At 46.5% G+C, this 8,569-nt stretch overlaps 1 protein-coding gene across 1 annotated transcript in view; it reads right to left on the bottom strand.

Annotated features, from left to right (window-relative positions):
• Positions 1 to 2,302, bottom strand: part of LOC138489309 (zinc finger protein 84-like) — a 63,623-nt gene extending 61,321 nt beyond the window's left edge. Inside the window, exon 1 of the mRNA XM_069617009.1 lies at positions 2,184 to 2,302. The gene's annotated coding sequence lies outside the window, so the exon portion shown is untranslated. The remainder of the gene's footprint in view (positions 1 to 2,183) is intronic.
• Between the last annotated feature and the right edge of the window lie 6,267 nt (positions 2,303 to 8,569).

Consider the following 8,569-nt stretch of genomic DNA (forward strand, 5'->3'; position numbering starts at 1 on the left):
ATTAGCTGAAACAAACTGGATAAAAACACTGTCAGATTCTGTATAGGGGAGGCATGGTATCACAACTATGACGCTGACACAAAAGATACAATTTGTAAAAACTTTATTAACTTAGTGGGGTTTGGAAAAACTCATACTTTGCCCTATAATTAAGATGGGAGTTGTCTTGACCATCAAATAATAAAGAAAACAGTCTTAGTCGTGTCTGTCAAAAGAAAATGGCCTATGCTAACAAAACCTAATGCCTGCCCTACCTCTTTTACAAAAACAAATGTGTAAAGGAGGTAAGTATATAAAAGGAAAATCAGTGTTCGACAAAGAATAAATGTGGCTGAATCAGCTCTCCTCCCCATGTTTAGACAGCATGGAATAAGGCAGTCTCTATAGGCAGGATGACACACTCTGGCTTTAACACTGAAACAGTTCGGAACGTGCATCGAGGCCCGCCTGGCCTTCCACGTTAAAAGCTCTTGTTCAGGAGGCCACCAGGGGGCGCAGGCAAGATGGCTGCCTGAGTCATGAGCTCCGTACGTAGGGAATCGTGTGGAGTTAATGCAGAGAAACGGTCCTATCTCGCTCCAGTGGTCGAGATAATGCTGTCGGAACTGGAGACCCACTGAAGGGTTAAGTGCCAAGACTTTGAGGATCTCACTGCGTCTGGGAAAGCTGTCTGGAGGTTGAGGGCACCCCTCGCCACCGGCCGCAGCAGAGGGAGAAAACAAAACTGCCTGACCCCCGGCCTGAAGAGGAAGAGCAGCGGAGAGCCTTTCCGCGACTCTAACAGTGTATTTGGAGCTAGTGCACCCACGCAAGGCTCTGAGGAGCACCCTGTCCCTGGCAAAGCTGCCCGGGACAGGGTGCTCAGGGCACAGGGCACCCCTCCACCCCGGCCGCGCTGCACGCGGCAGAGGAAGAAAGTGAAACTACCTGCCTCCGGCCTGAAGAGGAGGAGCAGCAGCGAGCCGTGCCATAAATACAACAGCGTATCAGGAGCCAGTCCACCTGTGCTGAACTGTGCTGGAAGTAACCCCACGGGACCAGCCACAGCAGCAAGGTGACCCCCCCACCATTGCGGTCTCCCCAGCCTGGACCGTCACTGAAGCGCGCCCCCACTAACACTCGCCGTGAGAGCAGGCTGACACAGACACACCCGCAAGGTGAGGAAGCAGTGGGGAACACCCCCCCCACTCCCACACGGGGCAAGATTAGGGACCCATGGCCCCCACAACACACTGGGGGGCCCGGTCTGAACAACTGTGTATGGCTAACACCTTGGGGAAGCGACAGACGCTCCAATACGCCCTGAGCTACAATGGGAGCCCGGCTGGGGGAAAGGACTAGACGGAGAGCTAGTGAAGGAACACCTGGGCCCGGGCCACCATTTCCTAGGGCAGTGGTGGCCCGGCAGGGACATTCACTGTGGCTGGCACCAAAGAGGAACACAGGGCAGGAAGGGTGGAAAGGCGAGGCCCAGCAGTCTGAGACCCATTGGACTGAATTAGAAGCCACATAGTGCCCTGTGGCACACAGAGATGAGGATACAGCCACCCAAGAGGAACACAGACAGATATAACAGAGGGGCAGGAGGCGATTATTAGTAGCTTTCTATGCTTTAACTTTTAGTTCAGTAGATTTCATTAAAACGAAGTGACCGACCACTACAACCCTTAATACAAAGGAGAAATAATAGCCCACTACAGACTGGCACAGAAGGATTCGGTGGGGAGGACACAAAAGAAAGGGGAGCTGCAGTGACAAGAAATAAATTAGTTCTGTGACCCCGGATGGTGGAGAGCACCCTGGCCCACCAAGAATGGCAGAGAGCACACTGTCTAAAGATTAAGACAAAACCGTGCCATCCTCGCACTGTTTCCCCTCCGCCTTCTGCAGCTAAAGCTTAACCTGGTCATTGCTCTGAGAGGGCTCAGCACCCCCCTAATGATAGCATCGACTCACACTGATGGCTCCCCACTGACGCCACTGTGTACTCTCACCCCTTGGGGAAAAACTACAACCCAGAGAAAGATGGTCTTGCTGGTGAGTGGATGCGCACAGGAGCCAGGGATGGGGGAGGAAGTAATGACTGATGAGAAAGATGTAAATATGGACCAGGAGGGGGGGAAGTGGTCAGCAACCGAAAGAGCGATGGAAAGCAGGAGATTATCGCCAAAGCAGGCTCTTACCAGCCACAATCATCCTCTTTAATCTGAATTTTCTGCGTCCCCCAAAACAATGGGCGCTCGAAGCCTTCGTGTTTTGTTGGTGGCGTGGCTGCGCATCGGACACTCTGCGCATGTGCATGTCTTCTAAGTTAGTGTCTCCTGCTTTCCGCATGCGCAATAGTTTCCTGAAAACGGAACATGTTCTATAGCCTCTGCGCATGCTCGCCTCGCGATTCGCAGGTTAAGGTCTGCGCATGTGTAGTACCATGAACAAGCCTTTATTATTTATTTATCTATCTATCTATCTATCTATCTATGTATGTATCTATCTATTTATTTATTTGGTTTACTGACCATTTTTTTATTGAAAAAATCTTAATTCTAAAAGTGGTAATGAAAACTTCAATTTGGACCAACTTATTTTATTCTTTTGGGTAGCATGGAGAAATACTTCCATTATATACAATGAGAAATGTATTACACCAACCTCTAGAACCTGCTTAACTCAGGAGCCTTTATTATGAAATCTCTTGGAATCTGTGTTTACTCTCCTCAGAAATTTAATAAGTTGTGCTTTGGCCTAATGTGAAGTATTGAACTTGTCCGTTGATATAGCTCAGTTCTTGGACTTTCAACTCGAATATACATCCTGAAAACATGTACAAAAGGATATCCATTGCCAGGGGTAGGATTTGCGAGGTCCTGTGCAGCAAAGACGTTGCTGGCATTGACAATACGGCGCAGGACAGCAAAGGGAGTGGCGTTAGTCTTTGATAGTCAGTGAGGGCGTCAGGGCCTTTCCACCTTTTCAAGTGAAAGGGACCTCAAGCTTCAGGATGCCCAGCAACTGCCCCCATGTTTCCAGTCAGCAGTCTTATAACATGGCAGTATATTCCTTTATATGTTACTTACTTACTGGTGCTTACAATCTGCAATTTTCAACACTTGCCTTACGAGCTGCGCTTGCTGGGCCCTTGTGGAATACAGAAATGTTAACCACATCGCCCAACTCAAACGCTATTGCTGTGAGTCACCCGCCAAGCCCCTTACTTGCCCATCTAAGTCAATGGGCTTTCACCCACTAAAAACAAAATTGGGTGTTTTAATTCTGCCTGGGGGCACAAAAGGTTAAGAGCTATACTTGTCATTTAACACGGGTACCTTGGCACCTGCTCCTTCCTGATAAATAAGGGTTTAAAACTCTTCAGTAGACATTTAGTGTTTGAGCTCCTTGCTGGCTTGTGATAATCAGCGGCTATTAACCCCTGCTGTATTTGTCTACATTATAATATATGCAGCCCACGTATGCCTCAGACTGTTGTCCACTCTAAGCAAGGGGGTGGGTGGGAGCAACCATCATGTTGAAATTGTCCCTCGCACATCTTCAGCCAGGCCTGAGTGCTGTGCATCATGAGAAGTTACATTTCAGGAATTTAATAACAAGTGCTTTGTGATTTACACTTACAGGAATATTAATATAAATCGAGATATATACAAAGGTCTGGGTGCCCCTTTACCGAGAGCCAGCACGGCCAAATAACCTGTTCTCTGTGTATGTTCCCACTCAGGAAGGCCTACAGCCACGTTTTAGCTCACTGTACCTTTCACAGAGGAGAAATATACATTTGCATATCAGTCTGGTCCCACCCACTTGGGCAATTCAGCACCGAAATGCTAGGTAACTCTCATCTGAACAAGAGAACCAACAGCAACCTCAGACACGTGTTTCAGCCTTGTTTGGCTTCATCAGTGAGGTGAAGCTGTGCAACTCTAAGCACAGTGAGGGGTCCACGTCTGGATTACCCTGGGTAACTGAGGGTGAAACCCCCAAGCCCCTAAACATAAATACAAAGGTCTGAGAGCCCCTCTACCGAGAACAAACATAGCCAAATATCCTGTTCAATGGGTAGGCTCCCACTCAAGAGGGTCTACAACCATGCCTTAGTCCACTGTACATTTCCAGAAGAGAAATACTTTTGGACAAACAATACGCTAAAAACGTAATCCTACACACTCAAAGAATTTGCATAGAAGGCACAACAAGAAAACATTATTTTCCAAGGTTACACCCTTAAGTGGTGAGGGTACAATCAGAGGCCAGTCTGCACTTTAGGCCCTTGACTGATGGCATACCCTTTAGCCATGGTTGGTAAAATATATGATAAACCAAACTAGCATATATGAATCCTTTTAGAAACATGTTAAGCAAAAATGTAGTGGCAAGCTTTATCTTCCTGATTTTACATGGAAGTATACAATTAACAGAATGCAAGGAAACAAATTAGCTTCAAACTGAGACTAGTTGTTTTACTCTTGTTAATTGTCTTCAGAAAGCTGTCACAGGAGCTTATTTTATATACATGAATAAATTGCACATTGGGCACCCATTATGTTTGTTGTTAAATGCAAATAGTGAATTTTTTACCTTTTCTCTATGATGTACAAATGAACAATGTAAATGCAGGCGTAAGCACCTATACACCTTTTGTGTTTACACTTCATAGCGAAAATTGAGTAAATCATGCAGTCATTTGCGCATGGCAGGCATCATATACAATTTTTATTTATTTTGCATTTTTAAAGCGCTCACACAGCCCGCGGGCATCGAGGCGCTGTTACAGGAATTGTTTTGTTTTTTAGTTGCATAATTGTTTTTTTTGTCTTAGTTGCATATTTATAACACCCTTAAATACCCAGAGGTTTCTAAGCACGGATCGAACCTGTGTTGCTTCATGTCGTCTTGCTTCCAAGGCAAACAAGTTGCCTCTTGAGCTATCCTCCCAGGATCCCTATGGAATCTGCCTGCTTTTAGCTGGTGGAAAAAGCAAGCATACTCTGTAAGAATCCAAACCATTTGTGCTAGCAAGAAAATGTCATGCTGGAGTAAATGCTTGCATATTTGTATGGTGGAATGGATATAAAATGTAATCCCCATTTATTGCACTAGGTGCGCCCTACACATCATTGAAAATGTGGAGTAGTGTAACAAGTGCATTTGCACACTATCTACTCCACAATGAACATGAAGCCCTTTGATTCATGTAGCCAACAGCGGGCTGTGTGGGGGATTTCAGATGCAAAAGTCCCAGTCAGCTCTTATCACCTGTGAGAAACCCCAAGGGCTTTCTCACTTATGGACCCCAGGCATTCTTTGTTCAGGTGGCCAGGACATGGCCATCGCCTTTGGAACCAGATCCTGGGGCTAGACCAGTGCAGGAGGATCACCTGAGCAGGGGGTCCTTGGGGACAGTTGGAGGAATGCCCGCGGGAGAGAGGCGGTACTCCCCCCTTTCTGATAAACCCCTACCCGACAGGTCCTCCACCTTTATAGGTTGTTATAAATCCTGTCCCGTTGCCCCCTTCCCAATTCCAACAGGTACTAAAATTAAAGGGAGGCATAGGAGAAGAAATATATCGCTATCCGACATCCCCACAGTCACTATGGGACATTATCATCTAAAGCCCATTCACCTACAACCACACATCTGCCCCCTTCACCCTGACAAACACAGAAGTTTCCCTCCATCATTTGGGAAAAATACAACTCCCGCACTTCCCCCCCATTGGCTTCTGTCAAAACCACTGGGACGACGAAGAAGAGGAATAGAGCTATGATGATTTCCCATAGGAAACAGTGTACCATGGATTCCTATGGGCAGTCTCCATCTTGTCCCATTAACGAGGACTGGCAGAGTCAGGCCTCACTTTTCAACCACCCACACCCATACATGCCAACCCTCCCGATTTAGGCGGGAGACTCCCGATTTTTTAGTGAAAAATACTGCTATTTTTCACGATCTCCCGCCTAAAATAGTTATTTCCTCAATGCATTCCTATGGGAAAATTGTTGAGCGCTGCTTATTATTACCCACATTGTGTGGTGCTCATTTATCGACCTCGGAAGGATGAAAGGTGGAGTTTGGCCCTGTGCCACTTGACCGGCTTTGAGTGAGCTGGGGATGCAGTGTGGACTAGAGGAGCTGAAGAGCAGAGGAGAGTGCTTAAAGAACCCTGAAAAGTCTGGGTGGGAGCGGAGGGCCAAGATGCTTATCCTGTGTTGTTGTAGGGCTGCAGCAGGGCTGAGGAGCTGTGCCTTTCAAGAGCCAGAGAGAGCAGATCATATCCTGCTGACTCTGTTCACAGACATCTTTGTTTCCCCATGGCATATGAAGGCATGCCCAGGTACCTGAGGGGCAGGTGGGAAGACCCTGTCCTCAGCCCAGAGAGTTCAAGAGAAGTTCCTTGCCAGAGCCACGCTAACCAGGTGAGTCTCATGGCAAGAGGGATGAAATCCTGGTGATCGTGTGTCCGGCTGGAGCGGGAACCTGAACACTGAATTTGAGAAAAAAAGCCGGAAACAAAAAGGCCTGAGAAAGGCATTATGGGACTTGAAGTTCTTTTTTAAATGAAGCGAAATTGAACTTTAACAAAGTGGTCCGGCGGAAAAGTAAAGTACGCCCATTCGAAACACTCTGTGCATTGAGTTTAGGCTCTAGCCTGACAGAGGGAAGCCTAAAGGAATTGAACTGTGATAATCTTTTGGGAGCCAAACCCGCTCGAGCCCGACAGAGGGAATCCTACATAAGAATTGTGTTTGAAGAAGTTCTATGAAACTTTGTTTGATTCTGACAAAAGTGGAGAGACTTTGCGATCTCCGCTAGGCCCGAAATTGGGTAAGCAAAATCAGAGGGCTCGGTGTGAAGAAGGGTACAGAAACTGTGGATAAAGTATTGAGGCAAAGCAAGACTGAATGGAGCCTGGGAAGATTGTGCAAACTGTTGAATCTGGTCAAATATTTGGAACTGTATGAAAAGCATACGAGTACCATAAGGCCTAGCAAATGCTAAAGAATAAAGCTAGGCGAAGGTAACCCGGACAAAGTAAATAGAAACGATTTGAGCCTGATAGAGGGGAACCAAGAAAGAAGTTGAAAGTGAGAGACAGGGGCCCGGTTGACGGGACCTATAGAGACTTTAAAATACACTTTTCTTTGGAATGTTTCTCTTCGTGCTGCAAAGCTTGGAACTTTTGTCTTGATGCTGTCAATCGCAGGGGATTGACCTGGACTTGGGTGGAAAAAGGAGACCTGAGAGGTCAAAACCACAAACTTTGAGACGGAGTATGTGAATGTCAAGCAGGCTCTGGAGGGCCAGGCCAGCTACCCCAGGTGTACTCGCATAGCAGATTGTGCCCATACATCAAGTGTTCCACCCCACCCACGTGCTATACAACGTGGGCAAGAATCCTGATGGGCCATTCTGACATCCTTTTGTTTTCCACTGATGTTCTGTTTGCATTACATTCCCCTATTTTACTTGTATGTTATTAGATTGAGGGCAGGCAATAGGTTTTTCTAGTTTAATTGTTATTATTTTGGTTTTACAAACTAGGACTGTTTTCTTTTTATTTAGATGGTAGAGTGTGCTCCCATCTTTAGTGCTAGGGCAAGACAGAAGTTCTTACAACCCCATTTTGAAGTAAATAAAACTGGTGATTTGTATTGAGTTCTCTTTGTGATACTTTGCCTTCCTCATACACCAAACATCAATGCTAATTTAGAGATTTTCTGCCATTCACAACTACGAGCTGTCCCTTCAAATGTGTAGAGAAAAGGCATTTGCATTGCCCTAGTGTCAGGCACTGGGCTATATTTCTGGGGTCACATCATCCTCCTAAATATGCTTTTGGAGGCGAGCTAGAGGAGTGGGGGGTGCAGGGCCACCGAGAGAGTGAGGCCCTGAGCTACCGCACAGGAGGCACATGCCTTCCACTCGCTCTGGGGTACCAATGTTCCAGTACTGAGCTTCAGTTAACCAAACAGTGCATTATTAAACAGACCGGCCAAATCCCCAGAAACCTGTGGGAGCCTTCATCAAAAGGGCACACACTCTTGCGCCCAGTGGTGCCAGGCAGATTGGGGTTGGAGGTTTTCAGCCCCTAACGGACAGGACAGAACCCCCGGTGGCGGGACGAGTGTCTGGGAACACAACTTTACCTTTTCCTTGTTTTGTTTTTTGTTCTGGTCTGCATTGATTTCTTTCAACTGGGAAAAGACAAAGCAAGGCCATTAACACATTAGTGTCCTCCTGCTGCCACGCTCTGTTTTCTCATAAAGACAGATCTCAGTCAAGTCTATAAAAAGCAATTATCTCTGAAGATCCTGGGCCAAAGTGTCAGAAATGAGTGCAAAGGAAAGGAGCACAGAGAATGCGCTTGTTTCAATGGAGAGAATAAAACAGTGACTAATATAACATTTTGCATGTATAGTGCTTTATACCATAGTCTCAATGCTTCCAAGTGCTGTAAAAATGGGTGTTTTCATCAACCCATTTAATGCTACTCAATCAACTGGGAAGGATGAAGGGCTGCACCTGGCCTTGCCAGATTGAAATGTGCATTGGAGAACA

The sequence above is a fragment of the Ambystoma mexicanum genome, chromosome 9, assembly GCF_040938575.1.
Source record: "Ambystoma mexicanum isolate Mex_15411 chromosome 9, UKY_AmexF1_1, whole genome shotgun sequence".
Taxonomy (NCBI): Eukaryota; Metazoa; Chordata; class Amphibia; order Caudata; family Ambystomatidae; genus Ambystoma; species Ambystoma mexicanum.